Raw genomic sequence first — 16,268 nt, forward strand, 5'->3', positions numbered from 1 at the left:
AAGCCCAATGTATTCCCAGGGGAAGCCTGAGAGCTCCACAGTGTCTCCTTTCTCTGTAAACTATGAAACAGAGATGAAGGAAGCTTGGGCTGAGATGGGGGCCCACTTTACAAATAACAAGATGAGAAAAACATGCATTTCAAAAGAACCCACCCTCCTGTCTTAACTACCAAAACATGCCAAAGGTCCAGAGAAAATGAAGTTAACTAAAGAAAAACATCATCTCCAGATGAATTTGTTGGGAATATTATAGCAAACATGGCAGGATATATATCCATAAAATATTTTAAAGCTTAAAATAATTAGGAAAATTTGAGCCTCTAATGTATTTAAGAAAAAAAAAACCTGGTTATGAAACTTTCATTTGCATTTTATTTTCATATTACTTTTAAATAAATTTACATGTTCCCAAGTAATGGTTATTTTCTTCCTATTGTTTTTGCAGAATTAGAAATTTTTTTAGGCACTAAATAAATCAAATACCTAATCCATTTTAAACTTAATCTTCTACCTTTATACCTTGTATAATGTTCCCCCTCTCTGTTCTAGCTCTTGCTAATTTGAGAATAATGAAGTAATATAATGATCCACTGCATAAATTATCTTTTTAAGAGCACCCAAGGAAAAAACAACCTCTAAAGAGAAATTCTCAATTTTGATATCTTAACTTGCTTTGCATTAAGAAAAGCAAAGCAATATGCTAACTTATCTGTGGCAAAATGAATAAATCTTTAATTTACAGATAGGCTTATTTGTGGTTAGTACTTTTCAAATATATTATTGTAATAATTGAATTCAAATGGTCATTTTCCACTAATGTTCATTAATGATCCAAAGTCATCAACAGTGATTTAATTGGCCAACCAAAATGGGAAACCTCCTTTCATTAAAGCATTCAGCCTGTCATTCTAAAATGCAATCTCATTTATCAGGCTGCGGTGATACACTGTAGCATCTGCCATTTGGAACCTTAAATACCATTTCAGGCTCAACTCAAACCATCTTTTGTGTCCAGTTCTCCAGGAAACCATCCAATTGTCATTAAAATTACAGCATGATATCCTTAACAAAATATTTCTGCTTGGCTTCTAGAGATAAAAAAAGTTTGCTATTAAGATGGGGAAAATGAAATGCAGCAGAAAAAAAAATCTTGAATTCAAAAAGAAAAAAAAATGTTTAAAAGAGCTCTAAAACCAGAAGCCAAACAGCACAAATTCTTATTCACATGATCTCTCCCACCTAAAAGTTGTTCTACTTGGTCCTCCTCCTATGTCCCTAAGGGACAACTCACCACAATTTGTTAGCCTTGGTTTTCTCATCTTCAAAGGGATTGGAATATATAAGGTCTTTCACCTCCCACAGCCTATGGCTTTAAGCACTCAAAAAAAGTTGCAAATGAGTTATTTTCAGATTTGCTCTAAGAGATTAAAAAAAAAGCAACTACTTTGGGAGTGAGGAAGTCGATTATAAGCTACCCACGCTAAGGCAGCTCAGGGGAAAGGGGTGAAGAGCAGTCAGTGCTAGTCTCCACTGTTATCTGTAATATAGTTTCACTGAATGTGTCCTGTGGTTATGGATGTAATTGTCCTGAAAAGACTGCAAACAACTGCTCCAACAAGATGGAGCACATTAGGACCTCAGCAGGATGCCCAACAGCTAGCTTGTCTGCCTGGTTTTACACCTCTAGTAATAATGCAATTCCACAAGGAGCTGAACCATCGTCTGAGAAGCCACCCAACAGCCATTGCATATTTAATGAAGTTGCTCACCAAGCGCTGGAAAACAGAAGGTGCTTGGAGTGCATCATTAGTTCTGTCAGAAGGATAATTTACACATCTATCTTGTCAAATTTTCTATGGTTTATACTTTTACAATAATCAATCTAACATACATTTGATTAGTGAACTAGAAAGTAAAAAAAAAAAAAGGCAGTACAGACAGAATGGCTGTGGCCCCTCTAAACATATTTAATGAAATAGTTTAACCCCTTGATTGCAGAGGTCTGTGAGCTTTTTTCTGTCAGTGAGGACAGAATTTGAACTAAGGTTGGGAATCAAGGCCTATATAATTAAAGCAACTAGGAATCTTTCTAATTTTGCTTAACAATTTAAGTCAGCTACACTGTAGATAAGTGTACAGACAGAAAACACAGTTTAAGTAAAAATGCTCGTTCATTTAAGATGATTACTGGGAACAGTCTTCATAAAATTCTCAAGAACCTTCTGTAGCTATCTTAGATGAATCAAAAATCAAAACAACATACCAAAGACCGTAATCTCATAGAGAGATCGCACTTCAAAGTAGAAGCCTTTAATTCAAGAGCTAAACAACAATAATAATGCCCTTGGTACCATCCCTACTTGCACTGCTGAGGCATTCTGAAACTGGCTTGACAGTACTGATCCAGATACATACAACATACATGTGCACAAATATATAGTCGCGGCTTAAACATTCATAGAGCTCATTTCAGGAATGGAAGAAATGACACTCTTTCCTTTGTGTAACATGCCATATTGGACGAGGGGAGAATGGACAAGAATAGCAAATAACAGGTAGCCAAGGACTATTTCAGGATCTCTTGTGTGTATAGTTATTCATGAAAAGGCATATGCACATTCTTACCACATGAAGTTTATGCTTCTTTCCATTGTGGGATATTCATGACTACTGACTCAACTAAATTCTTTTGACTTCTGATTTTCTAGAAGTATAAACCTAGTCTGAGAGCCAACACTAGAACTACAGAAAGCCAAGACAGGGATCTTGCACTCCACAATTCACAATTATTCTAAATATATGATGCCCAAAGTACTTATGCCAGGTTTTTAAGAGTCTTTGTGGTCTTAGGGTCTAGAGATTTAACAGGAGCTACCAAATAGTCCTGTTTTATTTCTTTTTATTTTTACTTTTTTTTAAAAAAAGATGTTATTTATTTATTCAAGAGAGATTCAGAGAGAGAGGCAGAGACAGACAGACGGAGAAACTGGCTCCCCATGGGGAGCCTGATGTGGGTCTTGATCCCAGAACCCCGGAATCACGCCCTGAGCCAAAGGCGTCTAGACACTCAACTGCTGAGCCACCTAGATGTCCCAAATAGTCCTGTTTTAAAAGGGATAAATCTGGGGTCTGCTAGTTAGAGTTCTTTTTAGCTAAATGGAAAACTTTTTGAATTATGAGTTTGATTATAAGGTTGCAAAGATTACATGCTTATTTAAAAAACAAATTATGAAAACAGACTGTACACTGAGAAGACTACTAAAGCTAAACTCAGAGGCAGAATTTAGCCAAAGCGAAAGGCATCTAACCATTATTAATATATAACAACTATATTTTGAAAGTTCTAGTTTGGACATCCTGGATATCACCTTAGCACTATTCTATAACTCAGATCTTAAAAAGAAAATCTAGACTTAGCTGCTTGTATGAGTGATCTGAACATTAACTTTGTATTTCAAGTTTCAATTAATCAAATCAAACTATAGGTGGATTATGTAAGGAATCAGTGCTAGAAGATGTGTTAGACCTAGTCCAACAACTCATGCCAGTTGAGGTTCTGGCCCCATAAAACTTGTTAGGTACTGACAAGAACAGAGATAACGGACAGTTTCCACTTTTTGAGGTGATCTGACTGCAATGATGCTTCTTTCAGAAGGAAGATTTCAACATGAAAAGAGAAGAATATAGTCGTCCATGTATTTGTGCTATTCAGCACACTTTTGTGTGTGTTCAGTTTTGGTAGAGGTACATGCTGAATGTTAGCTCACAGATCTCCAACTGAGCGTTGCTAATATTCAGGCTTTAAAGCATATGAGATGGGACTATGCCTATCCAAGAGTTTAATTTAGTGCTTTGTGGATACTTAAAGTCGTGTTTCCATTTCTCTTACAGATATTTGACTTATTTTCTACTAATGAAACTTTCAATATTGAGAGGACAAACTCACAGACACAACAGGCTTTTAAGAAAGCACTTAAAATCTAGTAAGATTTTTCTTTTAGCAAATATTTAAGATGTCAATTTTCTCCATGCTAAGATTTCATCTGTGCAGTTCACACAAGAGCTCTAAGACCTTATTGATCCTTGAATAGGTTTTTAGAGATTATGAAATGGAATAAAAGTTTGAATTACTAGGGTGATAAAAGATCACAGGAGATCTGTCTTCAGAACATAATCAAGTGCTAATTCTGCTACAATTTCCCCATAGGTGGCTTAACATATTTGAAATTTAAACCCAAGTTGTCAATTAATGCCTGTACAACAGAGTAAAAAGCAAGTGAATGGTGAAATAACATGAGATAGATAAGGGCAGAAAAAGGTAGAAAACAGGGATCCCTGGGTGGCACAGCGGTTTGGCGCCTGCCTTTGGCCCAGGGCGCGATCCTGGAGACCCGGGATCGAATCCCACATCGGGCTCCCGGTGCATGGAGCCTGCTTCTCCCTCTGCCTGTGTCTCTGCCTCTCTCTCTCTCTCTCTCTGTGACTATCATAAAAAAAAAAAAAAAAAAGGTAGAAAACATCATATGCTCCCTGAGACTACTGAGACTAGGGCCATGTTTTATTAATTTTTGTAGTTCCATTATAGAACAGTATATGCCACATAGTAAGAATTCTGCTTATACTTGCCTTACATTTCCTATATTCTGACATTATTTCTTAGATATAATTAGAACTATTTTACAGTAGCTAAAACAAGAGGTAAGTCACAGAACCTAAAACTCTTTCCTTCAAATCTCTGGGATTCTTTGGACCCTACCTGTGGTGCCCATTGGGGGCAATTTTGCTCTCCAAGGTACATTTAGTAATGTCTAGAGACATTTTTGGCTGTCAAAACTGGGTTGATGTTACCAGCATCTAAAGGACCAGGGATGCTGCTAAACATCTTAGAATGCATAGAACAGCCTCTAGAACAAAGATTTACTTAGCCCAAAATGTCAACAGTGACAAGAGGAAGAAATCCTAGACTACGTGCTTCCAGGGGGCTCTTAGAAGCCCAATTTCCAGAAGTACAACATACTTTCGCTGCTCAACCAACTGGATTACTAGCAAACGGCTTACTCATTTGCAAGGTGAACTTGCTCTAAATTTGAGGCTACTGACCAAAATGAGAGAAATTCTGGAGAAAGTAGTAGACAGTAGTCACATCTGAGAACATCAACCATTGGTGACAAATGCTACTTTATTTTTTTTAAAAGATTTTATTTATTTATTCATAGAGACAGAGAGAGAGAGAGAGAGAGAGGCAGAGACACAGGCAGAGGGAGAAGCAGGCATCATACAGAGAGCCCAATGCAGGACTCGTTCCAGGGTCCCCAGGATCACGCCCTGGGCTGCAGGCGGCGCTAAACCGCTGCGCCACCAGCGCTGCCCAAATGCTACTTTATTTTGAAAGTTAACTCCTAAAACTTGAATTTAATATCCCTTAAAAAACAAAACAAAACCCTGTAAGTCATTTTTCGGACCATTTTTCTAGCCAATGGGCCAATATATATACATGAAATAAAGCTTCACAGCACAATTCAGTACCATTCTCTTATGACAGAAATGTTCTTTATCTGCACTATTTAGCACAGTAGCCCCAACCCACATGTGGATATCAGCACTGGATATGTGGCTAGTGCAAGTGAGGAAATGAATTTTTAATTTTAATTAATTTCTTTTTTAAGACACAAATGTGAAGGAGGGGCAGACGCAGAGGGAGAAAGAGAATCTTGAACAGGCTCCACATCTAGTGTGGAGCCCAACATGGGGCTCAATCTTACAACCCTGAGATCATGACCTGAGCTGAAATCAAGAATCTGATGCTTAACAGACTAAGCCACACAAGTGCCTCTAATTTTAATTAATTTCAATTAATCAAAATTTAAATAGCCACAGGTAGCCTAGTGGCTTTTGTATTAGACAACATAGAACAACATTAAAAATTTTTTTTAACTAAGCTCACTTTTAATAGATTCATACCTGAAAATATCTATTAGGTTTTTTTTGTTATGCATTTTTAAAATTTAAAATCAATTTAATAACATACAGTGTATTATTAGTTTCAGACATAGAGTTTAGTGATTTGTCAGTTGCATATAACACCCAGTGCTCATTACATCAAGTGCCCTCCTTAATGCCCATCACCCCGTTACAACATACCCCCACCCAGCTCCCCTCCAGCAACCCTCAGTTTGCTTCCTAAAGAGGAGTCTTTTATGGTTTGTCTCCCTCTCTGATTTCATCTTATTTTATTTTCCCTCTCTTCCTCTATTTTCATCTATTTTGTTTCTTAAATTCCACAGATGAGTGAAGTCATATGATATTAGTCTTTCTCTGACTTATTTCATTTAGCATACTACCCTCTAATTCCATCTGCATCGTTGCAAATGTAAGATTCCATTTTTTTGATGGCTGTATTCCATTGTACATTCCACTTATTCCGTTGTATATATTACAACATGTTCTTTATCCATTCATCTGTCGATGGAGATCTGGGCTATTTCCATAGTTTGGCTATTGTGGACATTGCTGCTATAGACATTGGCATACAGCTGCCACTTTGGATCACTACGTTTGTATCCTTTGAGTAAACACCTAGTAGTGCAATTGCTGGGTCATAGGGTAGCTCTATTTGCAACTTTTTGAGTAACCTCCATACCGTTTTCCAGAGTAGATGCACCAGTTTGCATTCCTGCCAACAGCGTAAGAGGGTTCCCCTCTCTCGGCATCCTCATCAACATCTGTTGTGTCCGGAGTTGTTAATTTTAGCCATTTTGACTGGTGTGGGGTGGTATCTTATTTGATTTGTATATCCCTGATGCTGAGTGATGTTGATGATTCTGAAAATATCTATTAGGGTGAACTGGTACAGCCACTGTGAAAAACTGTGTGGAGGTTCCTCAAAGAGTTAAAAAAAAATAGAGCTACCCTATGACCCATCAATTGCACTCCTGGGTATTTACCCCAATACGTAACACCGGGACACCTGCTCCCCAATGTTTATAGCAGCAATGTCCACAATAGCCAAACTGTGGAAGGAGCCTCAATGCCCATCGACAGATGAATGGATAAAGAAGATGTGGTCTATATATACAATGGAATATTACCCAACCATTAGAAAGGACGAATACCCACCATTTGCTTCAACGTGGATGGAACTGGAGGGTATTATGCTGAGTGAAGTAAGTCAATTGGAGAAGGACAATCATTATATGGTTTCACTCATATGGGGAATATAAGAAATAGTGAAAGGGATTATGGTGGAAAGGAGGGAAAATGAGTGGGAAAAATTAGAGAGGGTGACAAAACATGAGAGACTCCTAACTCTGGGAAATGAACAAGGGGTAGTGGAAGGGGAGGTGGGCAGGGGGATGGGGTGACTGGGTGATAGGCACTGAGGAGGGCACTTGATGGGATGAGCACTGGGTGTTATACTATATATTGGCAAATCGAACTTCAATATATACATATATATATTAAAAAAAGAAAGAAAATATCTATTAGGATTAACTATTTGCTAATCACATGAAATTACAAAAGTTAATTATTCTCTAACAATCTAATAATGTAGTACAGGCATTCTCAGACTAACAAACATCTTACTTAGAAGAGTGTGGGACATAAATTGCTGGGAAGAAAGCTCTCTTTAGAGGTCCAAAGAAAAGTATTAGTATCTAAGCCACCTGTTCTATGATGGTGATACAACTGAACGTGTAAGCTACAACAGGTAGCTTCTGTAATTGCATATGTGGAAAGACACAGGGATCAATATATTCTTAACAGATTTTCTGTCAATTCTCAAATCTGTATCTTGGGCGCTCAGGTGGCTCAGGTCATGATCTCAAGATCCCACACTGGGCTCCCTGCTCAGTGGGGAGTCTGCTTCTCCCTCTCCCTCTGCTTCTCCCCCATCCCCTACTCATGCTCTCTCTAATAAGTAAAAAAAATTAATAAAAAATTTGTTTATCCTATGCTACAGCTGTAATAATTAAATGTTCAGTGAAATTATGGGTTAATTGGCTTTTACAGTCCAATCTTGAAATCTATTTACAACATTACATCAGTGGAAAAATATTATAATCAAATAATAAGTTTTGTGAGAAGAAGCCAGTCACAAAAAAGAAACCAACGGGAAAAAAAATTAAAGGACAAAACAAACTATCTGCTATATTATGGTAATCTGATATTCAATACAGGAAAGGCTAGACTCATCTGGTAGGCACCTAAAGATCAAAATTACAACCAGGATATTGACATTGATATAGTCAAGATACAGAACAATTCCATCACCACAAGGATCCCCTGTGTTGCCTATTTTAGTCACCCCTTCCCACAACTGACTCCTGAAAATTGTTGATTTGCTCTCTATTTCTGTAATTCTGTCATTTCAAAAATGTCATAGATAATAAGATAGATAAACCATTAGCCAACCTTATTAAAAAGAAGAGAGAGAAGACTCAAATAAATAAAATCATGAATGAGAAAGGAGAGATCACTACCAACACCAAGGAAATACAAACGATTTTAAAAACATATTATGAACAGCTCTACGCCAATAAATTAGACAATCTAGAAGAAATGGACGCATTCCTGGAAAGCCACAAACTACCAAAACTGGAGCAGGAAGAAATAGAAAACCTGAACAGGCCAATAACCAGGGAGGAAATTGAAGAAGTCATCAAAAACCTCCCAAGACACAAGAGTCCAGGGCCAGATGGCTTCCCAGGGGAATTCTATCAAACGTTTAAAGAAGAAATCATACCTATTCTACTAAAGCTGTTTGGAAAGATAGAAAGAGATGGAGTACTTCCAAATTCATTCTATGAGGCCAGCATCACCTTAATTCCAAAACCAGACAAAGACCCCACCAAAAAGGAGAATTACAGACCAATATCCCTAATGAACATGGATGCAAAAATTCTCAACAAGATACTAGCCAATAGGATCCAACAACACATTAAGAAAATTATTCACCATGACCAAGTAGGATTTATCCCCGGGACACAAGGCTGGTTCAACACTCGTAAAACAATCAATGTGATCCATCATATCAGCAAGAGAAAAACCAAGAACCATATGATCCTCTCATTAGATGCAGAGAAAGCATTTGACAAAATACAGCATCCATTCCTGATCAAAACTCTTCAGGGTGTAGGGATAGAGGGAACTTTCCTCGACATCTTAAAAGCCATCTACGAAAAGCCCACAGCAAATATCATTCTCAATGGGGAAGCACTGGGAGCCTTTCCCCTAAGATCAGGAACAAGACAGGGATGTCCACTCTCACCACTGCTATTCAACATAGTATTGGAAGTCCTAGCCTCAGCAATCAGACAACAAAAAGACATTAAAGGCATTCAAATTGGCAAAGAAGAAGTCAAACTCTCCCTCTTCGCCGATGACATGATACTCTACATAGAAAACCTAAAAGCCTCCACCCCAAGATTGCTAGAACTCATACAGCAATTTGGTAGCGTGGCAGGATACAAAATCAATGCCCAGAAATCAATGGCATTCCTATACACTAACAATGAGACTGAAGAAAGAGAGATTAAGGAGTCAATCCCATTTACAATTGCACCCAAAAGCATAAGATACCTAGGAATAAACCTAACCAAAGAGGTAAAGGATCTATACCCTAAAAACTACAGAACACTTCTGAAAGAAATTGAGGAAGACACAAAGAGATGGAAAAATATTCCATGCTCATGGATTGGCAGAATTAATATTGTGAAAATGTCAATGTTACCCAGGGCAATTTACACGTTTAATGCAATCCCTATCAAAATACCATGGACTTTCTTCAGAGACTTAGAACAAATTATTTTAAGATTTGTGTGGAATCAGAAAAGACCCCGAATAGCCAGGGGAATTTTAAAAAAGAAAACCATATCTGGGGGCATCACAATGCCAGATTTCAGGTTGTACTACAAAGCTGTGGTCATCAAGACAGTGTGGTACTGGCACAAAAACAGACACATAGATCAATGGAACAGAATAGAGAACCCAGAAGTGGACCCTGAACTTTATGGTCAACTAATATTCGATAAAAGAGGAAAGATGATCCACTGGAGAAAGACAGTCTCTTCAATAAATGGTGCTGGGAAAATTGGACATCCACATGCAGAAGAATGAAGCTAGACCACTCTCTTGCACCATACACAAAGATAAACTCAAAATGGATGAAAGATCTAAATGTGAGACAAGATTCCATCAAAATCCTAGAGGAGAACACAGGCAACACCCTTTTTGAACTTGGCCACAGTAACTTCTTGCAAGATACATCCACGAAAGCAAAAGAAACAAAAGCAAAAATGAACTATTGGGACTTCATCAAGATAAGAATCTTTTGCACAGCAAAGGATACAGTCAACAAAACTCAAAGACAACCTACAGAATGGGAGAAGATATTTGCAAATAACATATCAGATAAAGGGCTAGTTTCCAAAATCTATAAAGAACTTATTAAACTCAACAGCAAAGAAACAAACAATCCAATCATGAAATGGGCAAAAGACATGAAGAGAAGTCTCACAGAGGAAGACATAGACATGGCCAACATGCACATGAGAAAATGCTCTGCATCACTTGCCATCAGGGAAATACAAATCAAAACCACAATGAGATACCACCTCACACCAGTGAGAATGGGGAAAATTAGCAAGGCAGGAAACAACAAATGTTGGAGAGGATGCGGAGAAAAGGGAACCCTCTTACACTGTTGGTGGGAATGTGAACTGGTGCAGCCACTCTGGAAAACTGTGTGGAGGTTCCTCAAAGAGTTAAAAATAGACCTGCCCTACGACCCAGCAATTGCACTGTTAGGCATTTACCCCGAAGATTCAGATGCAATGAAACGCCGGGACACCTGCACCCCGATGTTTCTAGCAGCAATGTCCACAATAGCCAAACTGTGGAAGGAGCCTCGGTGCCCATCGAAAGATGAATGGATAAAGAAGATGTGGTTTATGTATACAATGGAATATTACTCAGCCATTAGAAATGACAAATACCCACCATTTGCTTCAACGTGGATGGAACTGGAGGGTATTATGCTGAGTGAAGTAAGTCAATCGGAGAAGGACAAACAGTGTATGTTCTCATTCATTTGGGGAATATGAATAATAGTGAAAGGGAATATAAGGGAAGGGAGAAGAAATGTGTGGGAAATATCAGAAAGGGAGACAGAACATAAAGACTCCTAACTCTAGGAAATGAACTAGGGGTGGTGGAGGGGGAGGAGGGCAGGTGGTGGGGGTGAATGGGTGACGGGCACTGAGGGGGACACTTGACGGGATGAGCACTGGGTGTTATTCTGTATGTTGGTAAATCGAACACCAATAAAAATTAATTTATTAAAAAAAAGTCATAGAAATAGAATTACACTGTCTTTTGAGATTGGCTTTCTTTTTCTCATCATAATTCCCTGGAGAGTCATCCAAGTTGTTGCATGCACTAATAGTTGGTTCCTTCTTGTTGCTGAGGAGTTGTCCATGATATGGATCTACCAACCATTAGCTGAAGGACATCTAAGCTGTTTCCAGTTTGGGGCTATTCTGGGTAAAGCTGCTCTGAATATTTATCCACACAGGTTTTTGTACAAACCTAAGTTTTCAATTCTCTGGTATTCAATTCTCTGGTATACATAAGAGTATAATTGTTGGGTTGAATGGTAGTTTGCATGTTTGATTTTATAAAAAACTGCCAAAGTATCTACAGAGTAGCTATACCACTTTGCATTCCTCTCAGCAATGTATTATTTGTCTAGTTTCTTCATATCCTTACCAGCATTTGATATTATCACTATTTTTTAATTTTAGCTTTCTGATAGGTAAAAGCTATAGCTTTCTGATTACCCCTGTGGTTTTAATTTGCATTTTCTTAATAGCTAACAATACTGAACCTCTTTCCTTTTTTTTTTTTTCAGGGGTGATACAGAGTTTATTGAATTAGATTTTTCTATTTACAACTGAGATCTGAACCTCTTTCCATGTGATTATTTACCATTTGTATATCCTCTTCAGTGAAATGATTCTTCATATCTTTTGCCCACTTTCTAATTGGATTGTTTGCATCTTGCTCTTGAGTTTGGTAATTCTTTACATATTATAGGTATAGGCCTTTTGTTAGACATGTAGTTTACACGTTTCTACTACTCTGTAGCTTATCTTTTCACCCACTTATCAGAATTCTTCATGGAGCAAACATTTTTAATTTTGATGGGATCCAATTTATCAACTTTTCCTTTAAAGGACTGTACTTTTGGTGACCAGCCTAAGAACTCTTTGCCTAACTCTAGACTCTGAAGATTTTTTCCTGTTTTCTTCCAAAATTTTTTTTTATTTTGTATTTTACATTTAAGTTCATTATCTATTTTGAGTTAAGTTTGGTATAAGATCCTGAAATTTAGGTCAAGGTTCTTTTCATTTTTTTTGCCTATGGATGTCCACTTGCTATAGCACCATTTGTTGAAAAATTATATACTTCCTCCACTGGATTGTTTCTGTATTGTTGTCAAAATCAGTTGGACATACTTGTGGGGGTGGTTTTCTATTCTGTTCCATTGACCGATGTTTCCCTCTCTCTCTCCCAATAGCACAGTCCTGATTACTAGAGCCATAAGTCTTGAAATCAAATAGATAGGTTCCTATGACTTTAGTCTTTCTTTTCATAGTTGTTTCAGTTATCTAGTTCCTTTGTCTTACCATATAAATTTTAGAATAATCTTTTCTATGTCTACTAAAAAGTTTGCTGAAAATTTTTTTTTAAGATTTTATTTAGTTATTTACTTGAGTTAGATAGTGAGAGCGAGAGCAACTGTAGAAGCACAACCGAGAGGGAGGGGCAGAAGAAGAGGGAGAAGCAGACTCCTTGCTGAGCCCAGTGTTGGGCTCCATCTCAGGGCTCTGGGATCATGACCTGAGTGGAAGGCAGACCTTAACCATCTGAGCCATCCAGGCACCCCAAATTTTGCTGAAATTTTAACATGAATTGCATTAAACACATAAATCAATCTAGAAGGAAATGATCGTCTTTGCTATGTCTAGTTTTCTACCAATCCATGAACGCTGTCTCTCATTTAGGACTTCTTTAATATTTTTCACCAACATGCTATAATTCTCAGACTACAGACCCTGTATATATTTTGCTAGATTTATGCCTAAGTGTTAAATTTATGTTCACTTCATTTTCTTTGAAGCAACTGGAAATGGAATTGTATTTTAAATTCCAGTTTCTACATGTTTTTTAATATTAGAAATGTGACTGATTTTTGTGTGTGCTCTTAAATTCTGCAATCCTGCTGGTCTTGTTTTTATAGATTCTATGGGATTGTCTACATAGAAAATCACGGCATCTATTAAAGCAAGAATTTTCTTTCTTTCTTTCCAACATATATGTCTTTTATTTCAGACTATGGCTTTAACAAACAGCTTCAAAATCAATCTTTTGCTCATTCTTTTGAGTACTCTCTCTTTACTTTTAAAGTTTTTGATACAAGTGGGTTCTGTTAAGGCCACAAAAAAAATAAAAAGCCCAAACAAACCTTGGAGCAGTTGCCTCACAATTATTCTCTGAACAATAGGAAATAATTTTGGTTAGGTAAAGACACCAATATTTAAATTAAGACTGGTTTTATTTAATCAAAGAACTGTACTTCCTGACAAGGACTTAGGTATAATTTTAGCCAATGAGCAACTTAAAAACTTAAGTCATAAATTGAAATTAAGTACATGGCTGATACAAACTCTTTAAACTGACCAGCTTGTCAGTTACAAAAACAAGCACTATGAAGATTAAGTTAAACAGGCTTTATATTTCCTATAGCCTCCAGTTCCAGACTACATCTGTTTTCTTTGATACACAAAACCAGAGTTAAAATAGCTCCATTTATCACAGCATGATTGTAGGCAGACAAACCAGCCTGTCTGTTTCCAGATAGTGAAAGCAACTGTTATTAATCACAATTACAGGCCAAACCCTCTAAGAGAAATTGCATCAATATTCTCCCAGCCCCCAGCCCTTCTACTCTCAAAATCAAAACTGGTACTGAGAATGTCATGACACTGCCTGAAGGTCAGTAAATACAGATGTCACTATGAGGTCAACTTGAGTTTTAAGTTCAGGATGTAAATTAAGGAGAATATTTTCTTCACATTAAAAGAAGTGATCTCTCCAAAAGCTCTATCATTAGTAAAGCTTAGCAGGACAATTAAACCCATTCTATTTCAAATTTATATAGAAAGGTTTTATGAAACTACCAAACAGCACAGGATATTTGACATTTACAAATTAGATGATTAACTTTAAGCAGGAGGCATTTATGAAAATCGACATTTTTGTATAGCATATTTTATAGCCACGAGTGTGAAGGAAATTTCTCTTTCATACAGATTATGATAGAACTTCTTACAGAATGAGACCAACTGCAGGTTACAATTGAAAATGTTAGGACAATTGTTGTTTGTATCTTTTCAATGTAAACTCTAACCCTTTTTTCAAAGGTTAAGAATACAAACCAGAGTTTCCACTAGGAATTGTCTATTGCTATCTTTTTAAGCTACTGGGTTTTTTTAAGCACCTATTATATGCAAGATACTTCAGATGTTTTGCATATATTATCACATGTAATTCTTATAATATACAAGGTAGGTACTATTATTCTTAATTTGCAGAAGAGAACACCAGCTCAGAGAAGTTATTTCCCTAAGGTCACACAGCTAGTTAAGTGCAAGAGCCAGGAGTCAAATACAGATTTGATTCCAAAATCTGTGTTCTTTCCCCTCTGTTTACAAGCCTCTCGAACTTTTACTTGCTTTAGGACAAAGTTTCAATTGAATCTTATATACATACTGCATCTATGGAAGAACACCAAAATGGCTGCTGTTATATAGTTGTAGAGAAATGCACATTATTTTACCCCACTTTTTTACTGAATAAATGGCTCTGCTAATACAATTTCTCAGAAACATTATAGAATAAACTTTCCATGATTAACTATGACCCTATATGCAAACATGGCCTGCATATTAAATGTCTGAAGCCAAATTAATAGTGAGACTACAGCCATTTTAATATGAAAGATTCAGAGCTGTTTGAGAACTTGCAAAACTGCCTCAAATTCTGTGCACTTGGGCACTTATCCATTCCACATATTCACATATTCCTTCTGCTATACAGAAGGGCCAGTAGTCAGTGTTCTAGGGACTGAGAAAAAACAGTGCAATAAACAAGACAGTAACCTCACTGAACTTATTCAAATGAGGAACACAGAAACTCAACAAAAGAATAAGGAAGACACCTCTAAGAAGGTGACCTTTTTATCAGAGAACGAAATGATGGAGAAAGTGGGCCATGAAAATATCTGGGGGAAAAATAAGAGCAAGAAAGAACATCCAAAGAAGAGGAACAAACAGCAAAGGACTTGCAGGGGCATGGGGGTTAGTATGTCTGAGGAATGGCATGAAAGCCAATGTGGCTAGAGTAAAAAAGCAATAAGAGGTGCGGATGGGGAGACGTACATGTGTATACCCTGAGGGTCCTCACAAGGAGTTTGGATTTTATTTTGTGTGTGAGGAGAAAACACTGAGTTTTAGAAACGATTACTTTGGCAGCAAAAGCAATGACAGTAGGGGAGCAGGAGTGGAAGCAGACAGACCAGTTAAGATGCTACTGCAGAACTCTCAACAGGAAGAAATAATGATCTGAACTAGAAGTCCTGGTGGTGGTACTTCCTGGTCGTTGAGAAGCATCAGTGTGTTGTTAAGTCCTAGGACCAAGGTAATCACTGAAGGACTGAACACAGGACAAACTGGCTTAGGGCCAAGTCCTAGAGAACACTCTGATATTCAGTAGTTTAGAAGAGGACAGGCTGGCAAAGGGAAAGCATCTTCATTTTACTAGCACATATGAAATTGAAATACACTTTGTATGTAGGCTTACCCAGTTTCTTTTTCTAAGCACTAGAGGATATCAGGAAGTTTAGAGTTTGTATCTATGCAGTTGTATTTCTGAGTACATAGAATATAAAATATGAAAAATATGATAGAAATAAAAGATTCCTATTTAAATGAGGCAAAATCTCTTAATAAATAAAATAATATGCAATCAAACCTAGCTATATTCAAGTTCAAGCCAATAATTTCTAAAAAGTAAATCATTTATCAAACTTGGAGCTGTCAACAAATAAAGACCATACAGGCCTAGAACCTGAAAATGCACATAAATTATAGAAGTTTTATGATAACATGATCTGACCTGCATTTGTTTTGTTACCTAATACTGACAAC

At 37.2% G+C, this 16,268-nt stretch overlaps 1 protein-coding gene across 2 annotated transcripts in view; it reads right to left on the reverse strand.

Moving 5' to 3' along the window:
• Nucleotides 1-16,268, reverse strand: part of AGPS (alkylglycerone phosphate synthase) — a 189,268-nt gene that overhangs the window by 5,804 nt on the left and 167,196 nt on the right. The window lies entirely within an intron of this gene.

Source organism: Nyctereutes procyonoides, unplaced genomic scaffold, assembly GCF_905146905.1.
Source record: "Nyctereutes procyonoides isolate TBG_1078 unplaced genomic scaffold, NYPRO_anot_genome, whole genome shotgun sequence".
NCBI lineage: Eukaryota > Metazoa > Chordata > Mammalia > Carnivora > Canidae > Nyctereutes > Nyctereutes procyonoides.